Below are 24,038 nucleotides of genomic sequence, written 5' to 3'. Positions count from 1 at the left end.
ATAGTAGTAAATAATATTTAAAAAACTCTTAAAGTAATATAAAAATATAGCCTAATCAATTCACAAGTTGCTAAACAACATGACAAGGACAGACAGTTGTATTAATACAATAACACAAGCTTCTAAATAAATGGCTTTTCTTTAAGTATTTTTTTCATAATAGGCTATTTAAGGAATCGTAGTAAAAAAAAATAAAAAAAAATTCAAGTGCCCATTGCTACAGTATGATGTTACGTCATCTTCACTTTTACAACGTCATCGTGCTGCTGTGTACCATATTCTATTAGCTAAATGTTTGTAAACTTCATGCTACATTTACCTAAATTGTGCTTTTTTTTTTGTTGACACTGAAGGTTTATCTTTCCGTTATCCTTCAGTTTGGTTTGTGTTATCATCAGGCTGTAATCTGGGCTTTGTGGGTGTGCCACGGTTCTGAAATACATCATGACATAACTATTTCCCCAAAAGGCCTGTATCTGAACCTCACAATCACACTGTCATGAATGATGCCTGTTTAGTTAAACAAAGTGCCTTGTCCTTTCTGTTTAGTTACAGACCCATAATTGTAAGCATTCTAGCTTCTTTAAGATTACTGGTTTAGCATGTGTGTGTGTGGCATATCTTCATTTGACATAGATTTTGCATTTTAAAACCCACCTTTAGTAAATGTCTTCTAGAGCAGGGGTTTAGAAAGTCTGACAATCCCACATAAGGGATCCCTTCTTGAATTATAGTATTTGTTGTTCTTAATGTTAAACTTGAAATATTAGTTTTAATCAGTAACAACAATACTAATATGATTAATCCCCTGATTTACAACCTGTATGTATTGTTAGACGGTAATAATGTAGAATTTGGTAATGACTTTTTTCAGAAATTTTCTGTGGAGAATTTACTGCCTCAGTTGAGTAAAATATATAATTAGTTCATAATAACAAAAAAACTCCTCATATATAATATTAATCAGAACCTTTCTCATAAATATGACTTTACATCTTATTATTTAAAAGTTCTCATAATACCGTCTCATAATGAGAAACTTTCTCATAATAATGAGTTAACATCTCATAACAATAAGAACATTTCTTGTATTAATGATTTAACAGCTCATAATGATAAATGTTCTCATAATGATGATTTATATAAAAATAATGAGAAACAATATTAGAAAGCAGAATGAGACTGTTACTTTATAATAGAATCTTTCCACTGAAACTTATATGGAAGCCTGTTTCTGCCTCAGTTGAGTAAAAATATGATTACGGTAAGCAATAACAGTGAGAAACAATGACTCACAACAATGACTTAACATCTCATAATAATGAGAAACTAAGTTATTAATATGAGAAAATGTCTCATTATGAGATGTTAAGTCATTGTTACAAAGTGTAAGTCATAATTATTCAATTTTTAGATTATTCGATTAAAAATTTGAATTATTGTGATTTACAGAATCATATTTTTACTCAACTTAGGTGAAAACAGGCTTCCATAATTCATTCTTGGCATCAGCAAAATCTTCTGTTGTGAAGTGTTGGCTTTGGATGATTATCGTTGAACGTTGAGATCAAAGTCAGAGGCCCTACATTTCAAAAAGAGGATACATTTGACATTGCTACCTTGTTTCATTGCCATGACCCTTGAATATTGCTGTAGGCACAATACAATCAAGAGATCAATAACTTGTACATGAAGCACTTTCAGTTACAGCACTCAATTTCAAGTCGCATATTTTAATTCGCCAACCGTCACCTCCCCCTTTGAACTCCACAGAGAAATGCTTGTTCAGCTTTACAGAGGGCCAAGGATTTGCTGTATCATTTGTACAGCAAAAACAAACACTTTATACAAAACCTTAAAAATATCCAAACCCCTTGAACTCATAGTGGGAAGCACTTTTGTAATTCAGTGCTTTTATGTGTCTAAATTATGCCTTTCACTGTTTTATTTTTTTTCATTTGACACCTATTTGACTATTCGTATTTAGTAGTTGAAAGACATTGGTTTAAAAAAATAAATCTGTATATATATGTTTCAATCATGACAGCTCTCGGAGAGATTGACATGCTAGTGTATTTGGTCTTGGTGGACTATATATAAATCCTATATATATATATACTATATATATATATACTATAAATCCTTTTCACCGAGACATCCGAAAGCAGTATTAGTATCGGCGATACCGGCCCTCATTCATAAAAAGATGCCATTAAACAAGTATTTAACATATACTGTCTTGATGTCACAGTTACATTCCTCACATGTGTTTCCCGCCACTGATCTGTCACCATGGACACTAATCACTTTCATCACAGCTGCTAGTCGTTTGTTAATCATCACTGTGTATTCAAGTTCCTGCCTGTGTTCTGTCTAGTGTCCGGTATTGTTTGTGTTACCTGGTGTGTGTGTGTGCGCGTGCGTCAACCTTCATCGTCTGGAATAAACCGCTATTGTTTAGATCTCATCGACTTTGTGAACTTCTTTTGCATTTGCCCTACGCAGCGCCGTGACACTTGATGTTGTTTCCACATTAATTTGGAGATTTACTGTGAAAATATTACATAAAATATTTGAAAAAGTATAAAAACTTGTGTTTTTAATCGCGATTAATCATGATTACTCACAGAGAAAACATGATTAATCGAGTAAAAAATATATCGATTGACAGCACGTGTGTGTGTGTGTGTGTGTGTGTGTGTGTGTGTGTGTGTGTGTGTGTGTGTGTGCGCTTGCTATAGATATTATCTATGATTTCATACTGGTAGTTAAAAAGTTTGAATTTTTGTTGAAGCGTTTCATGTAATATTTTTCTTTCTCGAGTGCAGTAGCAGGGGCCTACTTGATATTCATTGGACACAGTAGTAGGGCAGACACAAAACTGTGGTCGGTGTGGTCAGATGCCTAGGTAAGTACCCTAAGATGAGATGTCTGTAGCATTCATCTGTGAAATAACAGGTTGTGAAACACACACACATACACACACACACACATTTACACAGCCTCCTGGGATGACCTGGCCAACTTTTTGATGTCTGGGTTTTAAGTTATCAGCGAGACCGTTTGGCGAAATCATTTTTCATATTACTTTGAAAGGCTGCAAGGCGACCTTTAAATGTAGTTTTGTTACAATATCATAATTATGGCACTGCACATTATTGTATTTATGTTTCATTCATCCCCTTGGGTAGGATGATATGAGGTTGTCATAAATTATCATCTCTCCGCCGCCAGTTATAATTGTAAATTTAATTTCAGATTAGAAGATGTAATTATAATCATGCCACTGAATTGATGTGTTAATGCGCAATGCTTCTGGTCGTTTTCTTTCCTGTTTCCTGTATTTGTTAACCCTGGACTCTGTGTTTGATGTCCCTCTCTTCACCCACTGCTTGACCTACCAATCATAAACCGTTTAGGGCCAGCAGTGGGCCACATGCTAGTTTAAACCACTCCAAGAGGTCTGTATAACTGGGATGTGACATCGCATAGATAGCAAGTACACATTTTCTGGTACTCAGTTCATGGGGGTTGGCCAACCTTAACTAGAAAGCGTTATTTAAGATAGGAAAAAGCCTTGTGATGGAGCCGGCACCACAGCAACCGGAAAGCATGAGATCATACTAGCGTGGTTGTGGCATCTATAAACCTAGGCAGTTTGACATGGGTTTAGCTCTGTTTCACCAGGCTGAATATTCATCTTGCACCATTTGTGCTATGTACATGAAGGGTAGTTTAAATAATGTGGCTTTTTTAAAAAGAGGTGTGCTGTTACTTTAAGTGACTGGACTGGAAACTAGTTGTGACTTGATTATTTGAATCTGTTCACCAAAAAGATCTGTTCAGATTCATTGACTTGTGCTTTCTGCCGGTTACACTTACATTGCTAAATCAGTAGGTGGTGAAAAGTGTCTTCTGTGAGTTATGAGGAATTGAGTCGTTGAAGGTCAGTGTCAGAAAGAATTTGCTTTGGTAAATCATAATTTTGATCTGAAAATTCATAATTATGGCATAAAATGTTGAAATTCTGAGATACTAAATGATAATTATGACCTTTTTATGTCAACAATTTTCAAGATATATTTCGAGAAATATGAGATACTAAGTGTATTTTTGTATATTCTAAAATTTATTTTTCATAATTGTCTTTTTATGACTAACTCAAAATTCTGAGATATTCAAAATTATGATTTTTATCTCATCATGTTAACAACGCATTCATTTGTGAGATACTAAGTTATAATAAAAAGTCAAATGTTTTGTTGTAATTATGACTGTTTCAAAGTTCAAAGTCATAAATAATTATGACATTTGAAATTGAGATACTAAGTCATAATAAGATAAAGTTGACATTATGAGATAAAAAGTAATAATTATAACAAAGTTGAAATTATGAGATACTAAATTAAAATTATATTTTTTACATCATAATTATGATTTATCAAAGCATTCATTTTGAAATTATGATATACTAAGTCATAATAAGATTAAAAAAGGCAATTGTTTTCTCATAGTTATACAGTTATCTCATAATTTCAACTAAATTGTCATAATTATGACAAAGTTGAAATTATGAGATAAACAGTCATAATGTGAGAGAGTTGAAATGATGAGAGAAAGTCATAATTATTACATAAAAAGTCAAAAGTTTTTCCATAATATGACTTGTTATTTTGTAACTATTCATTTGTATCTCATAATTTCAACTTTGTCATAAGCGACTATTTATGTTAAGTGGTTTAATGTATGGTTCTTCTATGGCATCACTGCACAAACCCCTTTTGGAACCTTTATTTGTTTGGAGTGTAGAATTGATTTTAAACTGATAAACTAATAAAAAAGGATATAATAGTGTTTGTTTATGGGAGCGCAGGACCAACAGTGTATGATATATCTCTGGGAATTGAGCAGACTCTAGCCTCAGGATAGGCAGGAATGGTTTCTACCCCGTCTAGACGAGTGAAAATGTATTAATGCATCTCATTCATAGTCTCAATCTCTATAGCAGCCTGCCCATGAATCTTGCGTTGTCTTGTCATACGTCTATGCGGGTTCTGTCTCCCAGGTGTTTGCATGGCACCCTGGTGCTTGTGTTGTAATGATGTGCATGCAGTCACCCAGAAATCCTGCAGTGGTCAGGAATACTGGACCTCTGGTGATCTGGAACTGTCTTCCGCCCTCAGCACTTTAGTTATTGTCAGTCTGCATGGTGCAACACCCATGAGAGGGGACGGAGTTTGTGTTAATGGAGAGTCATTACTCTTTAACACCTCCTCCCCTCTCTTCATCTCTTAGTCTTTCACTTTTCGTTCAAGTGGGAAGTTCTCTCAAGGGAACCAGCTGTGGTGTTTTTAACTGTAGCAGCTGTGAGCCCACTTTTTTTCTTCCCCGCTTTTTTTCTCTCTTACACACTCTTGATCCGTTCTATATCTAATACATGATCATAGGTTATACATGACATTTCAGAGCAGAACGCACTTGAGGAGAACGGCGATTGCATTGCCCCTTTTAATGAAGAATGAATGTTGCTATAGGGCTATTGAGCAATGGGATTTATTTATGTTTCTCAGTTGATTTTTATGTGTTACTGGTGAAAGAAAGATTATCAAAACCCACTGGAAATAAGAAATGGCTATCCAGTAGTCTCCACTGAAGGTATCTCAAGCTGATAACAAACACAACCCGGACATGTAAAGAAAAAAATTATTATAAAAAATCAGCATATTGTCTTTCCATTGGACAGATTAATATGTTGTGTGTCAAGTACCAGTCCATAATAATATAGTATTTAATAATAATTATCATGTAATGTTTTGTAATCAAGTTTTACTCTGTATCTAGCCAAAAAATATTAGCGATGGAAATGCTAGGTGTCAAAACATTTAATTCATGCTTCAAAACCTAGTTATTGTGAAAGTTGGAAACAGGCAGCTTTTTCAGCAGAATTACAGGGAATATTTCAGCCTACATATGTTGAACAATATTGTGGTCAATAGCAGACCCTTTGAGTCAAATTTTTTTTTACCACTGACATTTACCACATGCAATTTTATCATTCAATTAAACTACATTTTAAAGCTGTTTTAGGATTGATTTATGATGTTTTGTGTATTTTAATGAATAAATTAATAATAAATTCCTGTTTTTTTGCCACTCTTAGTCCTCCATAGTTTCTTTTTAATGAAGCACATATCTAACAACATCTAATCTCACCCAGGATCAATCCATCCAATAGTTTCCGTCTTAACCTTAAATCCTGTTTAAATCACATTGTATTGTATGGGAGCTTTGGGTGGTTTCTCAGTGGCTTATTGGATTTACCTATAATTTGTTTGTGGCTGCTGTAGTATTTGTGTAAGAGTGAATCATAAGTGAATAAGGGGCAATCCAGTAAAAGCGTGTCTGTGTGGGCCAACAAATTAAGAAGATGTTCTGCCAGAGGATATCTGACACTTGTTTTATGAAGATTTGAGTTACCTTTTTGGCATCATACAGAGTGAAAGCGTATGAAGTTATGTTACTATGGATAGATAGATAGATAGATAGATATATAGATAGATAGATAGATAGATAGATAGATAGATAGATAGATAGATAGATAGATAGATAGATAGATAGATAGATAGATAGATAGATAGATAGATAGATAGATGGATGGATAGATGGGTAGATAGATGGGTGGATAGATGGATGGATGGATGGATAGATGGATAGATAGATGGATGGATAAATGGGTAGATGGATGGATAGATGGGTAGGTAGATGGATGGATAGATGGATAGATAGATAGATGGATGGATAGATGGGTAGATGGATGGATAGATGGGTAGGTAGATGGATGGATAGATGGGTAGATGGATGGATAGATGGGTAGATGGATGGATAGATGGGTAGATGGATGGATAGATGGGTGGATAGATGGATGGATGGATAGATGGATGGATGGATGGGTAGATGGATGGATAGATGGGTGGATGGATGGATGGATGGATGGATGGATGGATGGATGGATGGATGGATGGATGGATGGATGGATGGATGGATGGATAGATGGGTAGATGGATGGATGGGTAGATGGATGGAAAGATGGATGGAAAGATGGATAGAAAGATAGATAGATAGATAGATAGATAGATAGATAGATAGATAGATAGATAGATAGATAGATAGATAGATAGATAGATAGATAGATAGATAGATAGATAGATAGATATGGGTGTGTGTGTGCGTGTGTGTGTAGCTCCATTGCTTCCTTACAGCCATGTCAATTTATCACTCCTTCATGGCTGTCTGCTTGTTCTCATACCCTTGCTCAAGGACGTATGATTCATCGGTCTGTATATATCTGATTAGCAGGTACATTTGGGTCGATTTTTATTTCACTTTAAATTAAATCACTTGCAGAGGAAGACATTTACATTACTTGCGTTGAGACAGTTAGGTTTGAGTGGAACTTTTCTTTTTTTTTTTACATATCCAAGTGTCCATCTCGCGTCATGTCCATTGCTGTGACGGGCTTGAAGAAAATAGTTTGCCAACCAAGAGATCTGATCTCAGCTCTGTGAGAGACATGTCTGAGTCAGGCATCATATCTATTGTGTCTCAGGTTGATGGATATCAGTGATAAGCAGCGCTGCATGTAGAGAGAGAGGGATCATTTTGAGTGAAGCTGTCTTTTGAGGCATGTTTGTTGAGCAAAGCGATTGTACAGTTGTATTTGTGGTGGATTATTCATATTTCCTCATGAGGCTGTTACTCAAGGACTCGGCAGTCCTCCGCTTCAATTTGCTATTCTTAAAGCTTGTAAGATCGAAACTAATTAATTTCTAAAACTCTCAATGAAAGTGCGACTCTTCCTCCCACAAGAGTGCTTTCAGTACATAACAGTTTGACATCTTACTGAGGCTAATGATGGAGCAAAACCATGACAGAAGTGTCTTGGGAAACATGATTTTCCTTGCCTACAGTGAAGATAAAGGCTTTGTTCAGAATCATAGCGTACTTCATACTGGACTGCCTACTATGCAGTATGCATTGAAAATGACCTATATTTTAAAATGCACGATATTTTAAAATGCACGGTTTTGCAAGTGAGTATATACTCTAGGAGTGTAACAATATATCATGTCACAATATATCGCAATACAAAAATGCAACAATATGTATCGTGGATAGTGACAATATGTATTGTGTATAGTTCACCCAAAATGAAAATCACTTCGCAGTGATTTTTGAGTTTTAGTGTCAGTACTACATTGAACTATGTTGAATATAATGTATAATAATGCAATTGGGGAATATTTGTGGGTCCTGATAAAGCCACATGTCTTATGTTACCAGTAAAAAGTGGCCTAGATTATTTTAAATATATCTAGTCAGTGACAGAGTGCAAGCATTTCATATTCAAGCATATTCATCTAAAATCATTTACTTTTCAGCTTCAGAATCTGGTGTCACTATAGTCCTGTGCTTTGGGTTACCAAAGCCTATTAATTTTCACACCCAATGTAATACCAAATTTAGCATTTTAATTAACAGTTAATGTTAATTTGTATCAGTTTTTGTTAACCTTTTATTATGTCTTTGAGTATCGCAATAATATCGTATAGTGAGTTAAGTATGAATCGAATCGTGACATTAGGGTATCATTGCACCCCTAGTGTACACATTATATAAAGGTATGCACAATATTGCAATGCCAAGGCCAAGGTTGATCGGAGATTGGGCTCCTTTCATGCACTCAAAGTTTCATATACAATTAAGATTTACTTCAGTGAAACATTCTGGTTCTGTGAATATTTACACAATAATGAATATTTTATATTATTAAGAATTTCTGTTCATAACGCCGAGTACAAAAGGCACTGATTAAATTCAGCGCACAGTCTCAAGGTTCGAGGGGAAAAAACAGTGACCTGTAATTTAGATTAGATTTGTTCTACATGTGCATGGTTATAAAAAAATGTTTGCCAACTTGCTCTCAAGATTTAAGATATTAAAAATGGGAACAATTTAATTCTTCCAAAAGGTTCATGTAGAAATGAATTGTATCTGCTCAAATTCAGCTTCGGGCACATGGTTTTCTGATGTCATTTCTATGAATCACAACCTTTCACGGTGAAGACGTCTTTTATCAAAATCTGCCCACCTCTAGTTGCCGTGCAAGTTATTGAGATTCATCTTCAATGGAATAAGAAGTTCTGCAGCTTCTTTTGTTGAGAAAATAACAAGGCATTCTCTACTTTCAACTCTCTCACAATACTTCCACCATTTTATCATTTTGGCACCAAGCTGTTTGTGGTCAGCATGGCCTGCCAACGCAGAACATCTAAAAACAGCTTTACCTGAACTCACAAAGTAGAAAGACTGATCTGCTCAGGGTTTTCTCTAAAAAGCTCAACTACTTCATTTTTCCTCATTTAAAGGAAAGGCATTAAGCAAAATCTCAATAGAGATTTATAAACCAAACCAAACATTACACCATTTTTCGGACCAAATGACCTGTTGAATTTGGAGGAAACAATTGGGGGGGAAATCATATTCTAATGCTTTTTGCACACGCTCGCAAAATTTTTTGCATCCTCTCATAAAATAATTTTTACCTCACATGTGCTGTCAATGTTTTAATGCTTACACTTCATTCGATGGACTCAAATTGTACACCGCGTCAATCTCTTTAGGCCACTATTGAACTCTAGTGTATCTGTTGTTTAAATAAAGATATCTGTGTTGATTGGTGCAACGATAATACCATTCTATTATTGTGTTCCCAAGAAACTATGCATTCCTTCACAAAACGTTTCACATCCTCTCAAATAAAGCATTTTCAAGAAAACACAAAAAGCTTTGAAATATAATCTTTCGTCCAATCTCATTTTTCCCATCCCCGTGTCCCTTTAAGGGGGGTTCATTAACAGTTTTTTTCCAACTGCTTACACACACACACACGTTTTCAATACTGTTACCTTTTTTCAAAACTCTACACACAATTCCCAAAACGGCACACACAAAATGCAAAATGCCTCACATCTCCTTCAAAATGTAACACTGCATTCAGAATGCCATAAACACATGTCAGAAGGAAGCATTTGCAGTATTTTTTTTGGATATGTAAACACTGTTGTTCTAAATCTAAAGCTCTTTAGTCTTTCACAGGCTTATATCTATATTTCAATAGAATGTTCTACAGTGAAAGTAATCTGCTGAGAGGGGTAACAAGTACACTGTAAACACCAATGCAATGTAGAAACAGAAAATATTTATTAGGCCAAACATTACTGTTGTATACAGTAGCATACAACAAAACCATAAACGCATGCAAACCAAAAGTATATTCTTTAGAATACAGTAAAGAACACAATTGTGTGTGTGGGGTCTCTGTCCATTGTTGGCATCCATTGTTCAAAACAGGTAATCTGACCTTTGACCTATTTATAGGCCTATACTACAGTAAAGCAGTGATTGGTTAGTGATCAGTTAAGCAATTACTGTAGTGTTTGCACATGTGAGTGTGTGATCTGGTGAATACGTGTAGCATTTTGATCGGTTGTGTTTGGAAAAGGAGAGCAAGTCACTTCCTGATAGATGTTTGTGTTTTATGTAGAGAATGTCATCAGTACAGTACTAAACAGTACAGTTTTCTTTTGTGATGTTATTGGAGTTTTTTGGTAACACTTTACAATACGGTTCAGGTTTCGGCTTCAGGTTTGTATTAAGTACGGTAAACAGTGTGTGCATGTGTTTAGGATGTCTTTTTTTTTTAAAGTGTTCCGTAATTAGATGTTAAGGGAGTACAGCTTTCCTCAGCTAAACTCACAAAGTCTTTCAGAAATGGGCCATCATGTGCCACAATGCGTCCACTCAAAAATAAAACGCCCGTCTCCCCCTCGAATCACTGCCAGCTTCTTCTTTCCAGCCTCCTCTCCTTCTCCTATTTCCCACATGTTATAAATTCCTCTCTGCGTCAGTTTGTTTTTAATTAATGCCCACTGTATTATCTGAAGTACGTGAGTCCTGTTGTTGGCTTGGCAGAGAACTGAGGAGGCTTTGTTTACCAGCGCTATGTCTGCTTGTCAAGAGCTCACATGATTAAATAAGTTGATTAACTCAAAACAAGTCTGATTGGAGGTCTGGGTTTGAAGGGAGGTCAGGGTTTGTACCTAAAATAAGTCTCTGACTGAAGGAGCTCTGAATTAGACTGAAAACATAACACGTATGGCTTTATTTGTTTAAACAGAGAATTTAATGTGCAGGTCAAACCATTGCACTATTACTGATTTATTGAAATTATTGGGTAAATTATATTTCAGTGGTGTAATACTTAGCTCACTTACCTCACAAGTGCTGTCAGTGTTTCAATGCTGAACCTTTGGTTGAATGAATGGCAATAATGCCATTCTAGACCATGATTGGCTTATTAATTCTGGTCTTCCATTGCTTTGTCTAATTAATCAAACTCTAAACGAGCATTGAATCAATGATATAGGGTATGAGTGTTGGGTAAGGGTTTAGTATAGACCTGTGATCTACTGTGGTACAATAGGTGGACTGATATTTAGGCCTCTTGGCCCATGTGAGGAGCCCATCTCTGCATACATTACCATGAACGATGGGCTGCCATTGTTCTCGCATAAAAGGAACGCATGGTTATTCTAATGAAACGTGGGAAAGGGGATCACTCTCCTTTTACCTCTCTGCCTCGTTCCTCCATTCACTGTTGGTATGCTGCTGTTTGTGAACCCTATCAGTCCTACATTTGTCATTCGAGTTAGTTGGCAATGGAAGTCCGTGTGTATGCGTGTGCGTGTGTGTGTGTGTGCTGTTGAAGTTGGTAACATTGTTATCCACTGCTATTGTTTGTAAAAAAAAAAATATATATACTTTTTAACCAAACCTGTCTGAACCACATTGTTTACTATGCACTACAAGTTGTACACTTCTACTACATACTATAGGTATCCATTTTGCTATATTTTGAGTGTGTAATAAAAATAGAAATGCTTTAGTATTTACATAGTAACACTAACAATTCTTGATACCACATAAGCTCTTGTCGCCGTCTGTTTGTTTGCGTATGTCAGCATTTTGCTACATTCATTTCCTTAACTATAATTGCATTCTGATACCAGATACACATCGCATCATTGTTTGGATGTAAACGTTAGCATTTTGCTAAATACATTACCTTAAAGCGTAACTCTCGCCAAAATGCGACTTAGAGTCTTTTTGTGAATCTACCCGAGTCACACTTTCGTTTAAAAGCATAATTAGGACGGAAATTTTTAAGATTGACCGTATTTTCGTTTTCGGTCAAATTGCCTTTTGAATGGGAGTGCATGGGGCACTTCTATGATAGCATCAAAATCGCTATTTGTAAAACACTATGAAGGCTCTACACAACATGAAAATTTGCTCTAAGTATCACCAGGGCCTCTACACATGAACTCGAGCATTGAGAACATTGTTTGTGTAAAACTAATTTTCATGTTCGTTTCCGAAAACAAAAATACGGTCAATCTTAAAAGTGCCGTTTCCATCCTAATTATGCTTTTACATGCAAGTTTGACTCGGGTAGATTCACAAAAAGACCCTAGGTCGCATTTTGGCGAGAGTTATGCTTTAAATGTAATTGCATCTTGATTCCCTTGTCACATTTTGTTTGCATCCTTAAGCATTAGCATTAAGTTAAATTTATAAACTAAAGTTGAATGCAAACCATCACAGACTGCTTTTCCATTGCACAAAGAGATTGTGGGCAACATTAGCTTAAAAAGTATCCATGGATCCACATTTAGAAAATGTCTGGCCTTCCAATTTTTGAATGCAATATGATTTGGGACACACTTATTTCTATCTTATATAATATTTAGGAAATGTTATTATAGACCAAGTGTAAGAAAACTCTCAGATATTGTTTTTTCCAGAATCTTGTAACCTCTAACAAAGGCAAAGACAAAATCAGATGATCACAGGACATGAAAGTAAACAATAATAAAAAAGACCATGTATACTCAAATTACACAGCTAAAATTCACCAGCAGATCAAGGCCATGCTCTATATTAGCACTCCGAACTTTCTTCTCAGTTTTGAGACAATAGTTAGGGGGCTTTAAAGAGTCTTGCTTGTTTTTTAATGTCTGAACTTTTTAATGTCTCTCTCTCGCTTGCTTTCTCTCTTTTACCCTCACACTCTTTCATGCTCTTTTAATCATAGGTCTGAAATTTATATTCTATGCTGTTGGCTTGTGGAGAAGTTCAGCCATTGACTTATGTAGGTCAGAAGGTTTAATTGGATCTCGCTTTATTGAGATGGAGCCCTTTGTCTAAACGTGTGTGAATGCAGATGTGCACACACACTCTGCAAATTGAAGGCTGCTGTAATTTAAGAAAAACAATATAATCTTTACCGCATTGCTGGTCCTAGTGCTTAGCGTCCTACAGGAGATGAAAGCATGGAAATGCAAAACAAGCCGAGAGGTTTAGGTTTTGAAATACACTGAGAAATCTCCCCAAGTTGCTGTTAATGAAAGCACCACAGTGTAACCATTATGGACTTACTCTGGGAGTCTAATCAAATATAAAAAGTTATTGTGCTGTAAAAGGTTATTGGTTTGTTGTTTACAAACAGCAGGAGCAATTAAACTTATATTATAATGTTAAAACATATTGTTGGTAGTTATCAGGGGTACATCCCAGGTCCCTTCGTTGCCACAGATTGCTTTTTGAATGAACAGCCCATCAGTAAACATCTTAGAAGTGACTGCTCTACAGCAACTTCACTGTCACCAAAGTCCCTTTCAAGGAAAGTCAGTTCACTCGGCGGCCATATTTGCAATGGCTTTTGGCAGCTTTTATGGCCATGCAAGTTGTTGTCAGTCTGAACAGATGCATGAACAGCCATTTATTAAAATTAAAATGTTTATTGCACCAAATATTTATATTGGTGTGAACAGGCCTTACGGTTCTAACTGTTTCAATGGGTACCAGAGCTTCTAACGGCAGCTATAGTGATGCAATGACTTTACTGCCGTTGGATCTTTTATTAGAACGTGGGACTTTTGCCATATTGCATTTTGGAGTTCCTCCCATTACCATAAATGAAGCCCACGAGATAGTAAACTAACTCCATCTAACACTAACATGGTTCTGGCAGAGATTGCCATTATCATCTTGCTAAGCTAATGGTTAAAAGTGAGTAGGTTAGATTTAGAACATGGTAGCTTTTGTGGTAGCAATTAGTTTATCCACAAAGTGGCAACACCTCCCAGCCTCCTGTTTCACAGTCAAAAAAGAAATGGATGCGACGGAGAGCTATTAGAGGTGACATTTTTATAGGTCGTAACTTCTAGAAAGAAAAAAATATTGCAGGTGCTGGACAAAATGAAGTATACTTTGAATATTTTGTATATTTAAGCTTAAAGGATAATTCCGGTATTTAACACCTTGAGTCTATATTGTAGTTTGTTTTGGATGAACAAGAGTGGTGGACAACATTTTTTTGACAATGGTTCCTCTCTCGAGTTACTATAAAAGAATTGGCCATGGACCCATTTAACATTGGAGTCAATGGTCGTCCGAAAATGTCATTAAAACAGCCAATAATGTTCGTTTACAAAACTGTTAAACTCACCGAGTGGTTAGTGGTGTTCGTTGATGATTATAAACAATATATCGTCGCAATATATTATTCCAATCCATTTATTTTGCTATAGTGGAACAATTTTTTCAGACACTTCACAACCGTGTAACTTCCGCTCAATATTTGAATCTGAAGCGTTAGCACACTCCCGACCACTTCCGTTAGCGCATTTATATTAACGAGCACTCAGTCCTTCAACAGAATTCAATGGGATTTTACAAAATGACGAATAAAACACGACAGAAACTGTATTTCGCAACACTTTTTGTTTCTGGAACATCAACTAACATCACTAATCACTCGGTGAGTTGCACAGTTTTGAAAACTAATGTTAAAGGTTGTTTTAATGACATTTTCGGACATGACCATTGACTCCAATGTTAAATGGGTCCATGGCCAATTCTTATATAGTCAAAAACTCGAGAGAGGAACCATTGTCAAAAAAATGTTGTCCACCACTCTTGTTCATCCAAAACAAACTACAATATAGACTCAAGGTGTTAAATACCGGAATTATCCTTTAAGACAGAAATACACAACTACTAGTTTATGCTGGATTTTTCAAAGTGATTCCATTACTGTTAGCCGATTAGCCTGTTAGCCTAGCCTATACCCAACACAAATGTGCAGTTACACATTTTATTTGTTTTTGTTTGCTTAGCCATTACAAATGGCTACATTCCGAGTTCCTACACAGACTCAACTCAACGAGTGGACATTAACGGATTCATGTGATACTGCTTTAGAATTTAGACAGTATAATGTTGCTGCCTACCTTTTGCAACAGCCTTCTGTACGGTCTAGGCAGGAACAGAGCTTTAGTGTTTGTGAGACTCCACCAATCAGGCTACAGAGTCACTACACATGCCCCGCACAAACCCTAACAATATAATGTTCATTCCTGTGCTTTTTCAAACCCTACTGCACCTGTCCAGCATGTTCAGTGCTTTAATCAGTTTACCCGATTGCTTCCTTAGTCATGAAATGCTGTTCTTTTTTCCCAGCGCAGTTTAATGTGCCGCTTGAGGAGTTCAACGTCAGCATCTTCAGACTCTAGACAGGCTGTAATCATTGACTCCTCAATGTGCGCCACTGTGAAAAAGAGGCTCAGGGAGATTGGTTGCTAATTTTAGCTCCACTATAGCACAGATGCTCTCTGCTCTTAGTGGTGTCGAATTGCATCCACTTGCGTGTTAGCAGGTCGTGAAAGCATGCAGGTGCGAAATGTAAGGTTTCTGAAGCGTTGCAGCCCTCATGTCGCAAAGATCAGTTCACTTTCAAACACACAGATGGGAGAAGATTCAGAAAAAGGGATATTTCGACGGATTTTGACATTAGACTTTTGTGTTTCTACATCTTGTTTGAACCTTGATTTTGTAGTCAGTCCAAATGTGTCTAGCTCAAAGATGTCTAGCACAGAGTTGTCCTCTTTCCAGTTGCTCCTTTCTTATCGCTTCTTTCTTTCAGACTGGACTGAATTAACCCCTCAGGTCTGCTCTCTGCACTGAGAAACTAGGGCAGGGTCTTTGTAAGCAGACAGCCTGACTAAGAGCATTTATAATGTGTGCGTATCTGCAGACATCTCGGTTTCAAAGTCACCAAGAAGTCCATTAAAGCTCTTTTTTTTCCCTGTTACATAAAAACAGAGGCATTGGACCATAGGTAATAATGGACCTGATTAAAGGCGCGGTTAAATTGGTGACAATTTCAGCGACAATGCAATGTGAACCCAATGTGAAATCGGCATTAGTACATTTCTTTGGCACGTCAAAGGACTGATTCCCTATGAATTTTGCAGAGCAATGGTAAATGTGACCGCACCTTAACAGGAAAATCTGTTTTGGCAATTCATTATCATGTTAACAATCCTATAGTATTAACTTTCTATTGGTAGAAATAAAAGGTTGCAAGAATTTGTAAGAAATGGGAAATTCCCCTTATCTAAGTGTTAGCTAAATCCCACCTCCCCCGAAAACAACGAAAAGTTTCGTCATGCGGTAGGCTATAAACTACATACCCAAGTTCAAGTCTTTTCATGTTTTTATTTTGATTGCATAATTTAAAGGGTAACTGTTGCCAAAATTGAACCTAGGCGAGGATAATAATCTACCCGAGTTAAACTTTCATGTAAAAGCATAATTAGAATGGAAACGCCACTTTTAAGATTGACCGTATTTTCGGTTTAGGAAAAAAATGCCTTTTGAATGGGAGTGCATGTTTTGTTTTTTTAAACACTAAGAAGGCTCGACACAACATAAAACATGAACTTGAGCATTGAATTCATTGTTTGTGTACACAAAGTTTACTAAAAAGAAAGGTTTTGTACGACTCACTTTATCAGTTAGTGTTTCCGGTGGCTGGAATTTTGTCAGTCAAAAGTAGTCAATCTTCGAATGCAATGTAACTTGAGGAGAGTAAAGATGTAAAGCTCCTAAAGCTTGCTTCCATATAAATTCACGGATAATTTGTTGTTTTGTCATTAGTGAAAATCAATATTGACCTTGTATTTAAAAATGGATCCTCATATAATAATGAAATGATTCAGTGATACAGATTGACTATTTTTGACTGACAAAATGCCGGCGGCCGGGTAGAACAACAGCTACAGTGAGTTGTTCAAAACCTTTCTTTTTAGTAAACTTTGTGTACACAAAGAATGTAGCCAATGCTCAAGTTCATGTGTAGAGCCCCTGGTGATACTTGGAGCACAGTTTTATGTTGTGTCGCGTCTTCTTGGTGTTTTAAAAATAGCGATGTTGATGCTATCATGGAAGTGCCCATGCACTCCCATTTAAAAGGCATTTTGACTTAAAACGAAAATACGGTCAATCTTAAAAGTGGCGTTTCCATTCTAATTATACTTTTACATGAAAGTTTAACTCGGGTAGATAAACAAAAAGAGACTAGGTTCAATTTTGGCAACAGTTACCAGTTTGCCACATAAAGTTTAGGCATCCTAAATAAACTCCTGATGATCGTTGTCTAACGATTCAAAAGTCGTGAGGTTAGAAGTGCAAGTCGAGATTACTACAAATAAATAATTGCTGAGAAAAGCCTCCAAATGAAGAATTCATAAAGATGATATTATTCTTAAATATTTCATTAGCCTATTGTGGAAGATTAGTAAAGCACATTAAAGTGGTTTTATATGTCAATAATATTTGTTTGAATCTTTTATGTCAAAATATCGAAGTAAAGTCTTTGTTGTTGTTGTTTGTTTTCTTCCAATGTTAGTTAGATGATGTCTAAAACAATCACACAATGGTAATACTTTAATCTGAGAATCTAAGAATCGGGAGGAAGTATTAACCACATTTAAAAATAATTGCTGAGAAAAGCCAACAAATGAAGAATTCATAAAGACTGCAAAGGTTTTCATTGGCACACTATTAGCCGATTAGCCTGTTAGCCTAGACTATACCCAACACAAATGTGCAGTTCAGCTCTTAAAATAGGCTAAGCTGAGGTCTGAGTAATGACTGCAGAGACCAGAGACCTTGTCTTTGTTCAGTCAGAATAGATGACAACAATTACCTACTAAACTGAAGAACAGCCCTGTGGTGCTAATGCTAATTTATGTCAATAGATGTCAATAGAGACCAGGCAAGGCCACCAATGACTTTACTTAAAGTACAGATCCTTCAGACACTGTTCATGGACTGAATAATTCTCTCAATATAAAACATAATCAAAACAATGCGAAAAATTTAGAAAATCATTAGTTAATTCGTTAAGCATAAAGACACCATGTTATGTGTTACCTATTATATATTAGCTAAGCTCTTAAGCTGCTTTCTCTATTAATTTTTCATTTGAATTTGAGCAATTCCATTCCCAAACATCTTTTGTTCATTTCATCAGCTCATTTGGGCTGAAAGAATGTAAAAAAACTAAAAAACACTGTCGTCCTACTTTCTTCTATGTGATTGATAATCTTCTAATTAATAAAAAGATTACACGATTTGTCACATTTCTATCAAAAGTGTACACAGCAGGAACTTAAACTCTGTCCCCATCAGAGTTTATTAAAGAAGTTTCCAGTCAGTGCCAGCATTTCTGATCGTATTCACAAAACTTTCATGGCGCGCAGAATATTTTGTTGACTGAATATCTGATTAATAACAGTCAATATATCGATTTCACTTTATTTTGATGGTCCCTTTAAATCAGTCTACTAATCCTCTAATAAGAGTTTATGTAAAATAAAAGTTACATACTCTCTCTCTCTCTCTCTCTCTCTCTCTCTCTCTCTCTCTCTCTCTCTCCGTACACACAGGGAATAAAATAAAACATCTTTAGACGTAACACTACTAATTTAAAAATAGAAGCTACAACAAATATCAAGTCTGCAGAATTTTTTTCCCCATATATGACATTATATATTGTTCGGAAACATTTTGAAGACAGTCAATATCCCTTTTTTGTTTCCTTTGGTGACGCCAGTGGTGCTTCAGCTTTCAGTTTAAGTGATTGAAAGCGCTAGTTGGGTTTTCTCTTGGCACAATGTATTCATTCTGGCACAGTGTTATTTTTGGCACAGCTGGGTAGTTTTTTGTAGCAGACTTTATTTTACATTCACCCAGCTGGAATTGCCTTGTAGTTGGACACACTGTAATCCATAATTGCAATGTGCCGTGGATCAAACACTTTCTCTTCTGGATGTGCTCCCCTTTTCTTCCTTCCAGCTCCAACCATCCGAGGGGGTTTTTTCTTTGCCATTGTTGCCATTTTCTTGCTCTATATGGGATTTTTTAGACACTGATATGTATGAAAATGCAGTAGTGTTATAATATGCGACAACGAATATGGAAGTACAGATATTTCAGTAATTATTTAATGCCATTTTTAGTTTGAGTTCCTTCGTCGTTCAATCGCAGCAGAGATTCTATACTACTTGATTATTTTCCTTTAGAATATGACCAACCCAGGCTCATTTAAAAAAAAAAAAAACGTGCCTCTACCTACATTTTTCCAAACCTCTAAAAACATACATCCACCTTTTTCCTGAGCAGACGATGAACGCCGCCACGATGGATTCTAACTTCTAATTCTAATGCTGTCCTGTTCTGTTTTTCCATAGGTATCCATTGTTAAAATGGGGTAAAAAGATCAACCGAATTAGTTTAACAGAAACATTTTGAAAAAAAAAAAAAAAAAAATAGCTCAGGGTTAAGCTGTGCTGTTGCTGGCTGCCACAACAACAGCAATACACTGAAGAAATTTCTGTAAAGTAAGTGTTTTGAGCACCAGCAAATCTGAAAAGAATGCCTATATGGCGCCAAATGCCTTGCATTTTATGCCAAAGACTGACAAGAGAAAATGAGCATGGCTTGCAGCACTTAAGAGCACACATATAGCTTTTTATGAGGAGTATTAACTTAATATTCTGAGGACAAAACCCCCTGAATTTGACCCGATCGGGAGCTGTATGAATTATATGAGGTTATGTTTTGTTTTCAATGTAGATAACTTCAGGCAGCTTCATGTCATCCACGCACTTATTAAACTTTGACGGGTGAAGCACTGACAAAAGAAGGGCATTTCCACTCTAAAGTGATGGTACTATGGAGCCATGTGCTTTTTAAAACCATTTTTATAGGTTTAACGTCACATTATCAGCTCGGAAAATACGCTAGTTTGACTAGACACCTGGTACAGCTGTGCACTATTGATGCGGATTTCTTGGTTTAAAGTCCTGTAAAACAAGCTAAAATGGTACAGTTGCTTCAGCAAATGCGTTTTTAGCTTGTGTTTGCTCACAATGTTAGTTTTAGGTCAGGGTTTAGTGTAGGGGTTGCGCTATTCACAATGATAGAGCATTAACTTTTAGTGCCACTCACCGGACATTTAATTTCCGAACTTCCACGATACATAAAAAAAAAATGTATGTGCTTTATGAAGTATCGAGCTGTTTTACTCAAGTTTCCCCCAAAAGAGCTAGAGACCTGTTTTCATGTTTGTTCATGTGACGCTTGTCATAACGCCTATAGTAGGCTACAGAGTTCCCTACCACTATCACTGCATTAAAATGAATGCACTTTTTATTATTCGATGGCTTCTGTTTGCAAGTGAATAAAATCTGTGTTGTATGGTGATCATTATTCTGCATCTCTAGACGAGGATGGCAGCATTTATTGTTTGCTCTATTCGAGTAGGCCAGGAGTTTGTGGATTTGTGTAACGGTTCAGTTGGTGGAATATTATCCGAAACCTCATTGGGCTCGTGTCCACGATGAAAGTAAATGCGACCTACTGACTCCTCACACATGCTCAGTGCGTTTCTGGGACTCTGGTAGTCATGGTGCAGAGCAAAACTGCCATTAAACCAATGCTATAAATGATTCAATTGTGTGTGAAGCGCCACCAGTAGACACACAACAAAAGATTGCCAAGTCTGGAGCCGTTTTTGGCCGGGCTTTCGGTATTAGAATGCGCTGGCTTCTGGTACAGACAGTTTACAGTGCTTTTTAATCTGTAGGGTTTAACTTTGTCAGATAATGCTGCTTCCGCTTGGCTCTGTGTGTGTGTTTTAGTGTGCAACTTTTTATTATTACAATTTGCTGCAACATACTGCATTGATAGATTTTAAAATGTCATTCGTTTCAAGGATTGCAAAGCTGAGTGTCACACGATCCTTCAGTTGATTTGGTGCTTAAGAAACGTATCTTGTATCAATATTGAAAACAGTTGTGCTGCTTAAATTTGAAATGAAATTTTATATAATCTGATATAAATCTAAGTATATTTATGATTAACCTTTTTTACGATTAACATGTCAACATGCCTGCCACCTTGGATTAATTTTTTTGTAAGAGTAATATGCTATTCCAAAATATTGTTAAAATATTAGTACATAAACATACATGTACAAACGCTCAATAAACACTTATTTTAAATGCATTTCCACTTTCTCTGTTATCTTTTTCTCTGAGACACACACACACACACACACACACACACACTATTGGTTTAATTCAGGGCTGTCTCAGCCATGCAGATAATTATTTTGCAGCAATATTAACAGCCTGTTCTTTCTCAGGGAAAATCATTAGATACCAAAATTAGACACAAAATCACCAGACACACTGAACTATTGTCTGTTTTCTAATGAAAATGAGCATATCAATGCACAAAGAACTGCTCAAAGTTATAATAATATCACGGCTGCTTTGAGCAAAGGAAGTCACTTTGTGAATTTGTTTTTTTGCTATCTTACCATTTGACTTTGTGTCAGTTGTGCGCATGCATGCGTATTGTTCATCTTTATGTCTGATCCTCAAATATTCCCTAGATATGCTCATGAAGTTGCTATGTTTATGCCTAAAATGTGTACAATGATATAACTTGTCAAACCCTGTTGAACTGTGAATTGTGTAATCTATGCCAGTTTATGCTTTGAATGTGTACGTGTGTCCTGTTCGTAGATGTGTGTGGGTGTGTTTTTGTGTACGAGGTTGTGTTATGCCCTCAGTGTGCCAACCTTCTCAACCTTCCCTGGCACTCGAACTCACAGAAAGAGTAGCATGCCAATAAAACCGCTGGGTTTGTTCAATAGAGGAACTCTCAAACCCAATGCCCTGCCAGATTCACTATTTACATATTCAGAGAAGTCAAACTGCGGCCATGTTCTCACTACATGAAGCTGTGAGGCTTACAGAAGCTCAAATGCTTTTGCACAGACTGTGTAAGACATTTGCTTAAGTTGGCGTTCTGGCCTTGATTCACACATTTAGATTCAATCCACTCTTCACATTTTTGACTACTTCTGTTTGCAGGCACTTTTAGAGAAATTGTATTGACAAAATGACATTTCTGGTTGATGGAAGTTAGCTGGCCTGCCTTTGAAATATTTTTACTTTATATGTGAAACTCACCGCCTTGATGCTAGCCTGTTTTGTGTGTGTGCTTTTTTTTATGTTGTTATGTAGTTGCTGTGGGATGGTTTGGGTGGTTGCTTGGTGAATGCTTACAACTCACATTATATGCAGATTATGGGACTTTTTCAGCTATTTTACTGTAAGGATGCAGTGCACTATACACTAGTGTTCAAAAGTTAGGGTTTGCCAGATTTTTTGGCATAAGTCTCTTATGCTCACCAAGGCTGCATTTATTCAATCAAAAATACAGTACAAACAATAATATTGTGAAATATTACCTTTTAAAAAATTATATTTTAATATTTTTTAAAATAATATCCTGTAATGGCAAAGCTTAATTTTCAGCATCATTACTCCAATCTTCAGTGTCACATGATCCTTCTGAAATAATTATAATATGCTGATTTGCTGCTCAAGAAAATGTTGTGCTGTTATACTGCTTAATATTTTTATTGTATTACCGTAAAAAAAAAAAAAAAAAAGATTCTTTGATGAATGGGAAATTCATAAGAACAGCATTTATTTGATATAAATGTTTTGTTACCTAATTGTCTTTACTGTCGCTTTTTAATTTATTAGTGCTAATTAAAACTATAATTATAAAAGAAAAAGAACATCTTACTCACCCCAAACATTTGAACGATATTGTATGTCGGTACCATATCGGTTATCGGTTATTTTTTTAAATGTATTGATATTGGAAATATATTTGATATTTAATTTAGCATTTTCTTTTGCCCTATTGAGATCTAATGCTTTAGTTCATCTTTAAAAATTCTAATAAAAAATATTTACATTTATATATATAATAATTGTAATATTGGTCATTTATTAGTGAATACATGAATATAATTATTGGCTTTTTGCATAGTCAGAATTTAATATTAGTGCGTCCCTAAAATATTGTAAGTCAGATTGGTTCCAGAATAGTACATCTCTCCTCAACGAGCCGCATAATTTAATTTCATTCGTGTTTTTAATATGGTGTGAGATACAGTTCAATATTTAGGTTTAGGGGGTTGTTCAAATCCCTTTATAAGTTTGAGCAATAGTAATACTGTAAGAGACCAGTAATAAAAAGCTGTAAACGACAGATTTGAAAATAACGTAGACCATATTCTCCCCCACAGAAGAGTAAAAAAATAAGTGATGTCTTCTTCTGACTAGTTCTATGGTGTGTTTCAGCGGGGGGTTGTGTGCTGATGTGAGGTGCCTGAGAGAGGGATGACTAATGGATGGGGAGAGGTATTTTAGAGCGTTAAAAGTGAGTCAGGAAATGACAGCTTAAACGAGTAGGAGATTCGGGCTGTCGAAAGGCCAACATCCCAAAGTTCTGTTTTGGGCCAAACTAACAATTTCTCTCACTTGTTTTGAAAGCGATGTTCAATACATGTCATACAATAGAGTGGTTTGTTTTGCCAGGAATTTATGTGAAATAGAGAGAGGGAAGAGAATGAAAAGTAAAAAACGAGTTTCAGCTCATTCACATCCTCTGTATATTGGATGGTTTGCCCAAAAATGAAA

The 24,038-nt window shown here is 36.0% G+C and overlaps 1 protein-coding gene across 1 annotated transcript in view; it reads left to right on the top strand.

The window, feature by feature from the left end:
• The window catches only part of magi2a (membrane associated guanylate kinase, WW and PDZ domain containing 2a), a 191,550-nt gene that overhangs the window by 922 nt on the left and 166,590 nt on the right, over nt 1–24,038 (top strand). The gene's annotated exons all lie outside the window — the stretch shown is intronic.

The sequence above is a fragment of the Phoxinus phoxinus genome (assembly GCF_949152265.1).
Source record: "Phoxinus phoxinus genome assembly, chromosome: 9".
Taxonomy (NCBI): Eukaryota; Metazoa; Chordata; class Actinopteri; order Cypriniformes; family Leuciscidae; genus Phoxinus; species Phoxinus phoxinus.
The sequence above is the reverse complement of the archived record's forward strand: the minus strand, read 5'-3'. Positions and strand labels throughout refer to the sequence as shown.